Below are 473 nucleotides of genomic sequence, written 5' to 3'. Positions count from 1 at the left end.
AAATTCTCCTTTCTGCTTTATTTTGTGAATTTCACATGAAGTATTTTTATATGATTCAGTGCTTCTGTGTTGTTCTGCTTCATGATCTGTTGATGACTCAGATCATTTTAAAATCGTCATGGATTTTTTTCCACCTGATACCATGACTCCAGTTCTGATTTTAAAACCATTTCTAAATAACCTGTTGTTGATTAATGCATTTCCCCCCCGGAGGATAATGATAAATGGAAACTAATTGAACATATACGGTTGTTTTTCAACAATAGTATTTCTTCAAGGTATATCTGTTTAACTTGAGATTTTACTAGTAATTATCAATAGGATATATCTTTTGGTTTTGCACCCTGATTTGACTCATAGAGTTGAAACAAATTAATTCATAGGGTGCTTCCTCCTCATAAATGTGCACAGTGGCAGGTATAAAGCATGATGAATTCAGGTGGCCCATGGTTCACAATGAATTCTGACTCTTT

Source organism: Bos taurus, chromosome 20 (assembly GCF_002263795.3).
Source record: "Bos taurus isolate L1 Dominette 01449 registration number 42190680 breed Hereford chromosome 20, ARS-UCD2.0, whole genome shotgun sequence".
In the NCBI taxonomy this organism is placed as follows: domain Eukaryota; kingdom Metazoa; phylum Chordata; class Mammalia; order Artiodactyla; family Bovidae; genus Bos; species Bos taurus.
Note: the sequence above shows the minus strand (reverse complement) of the source record.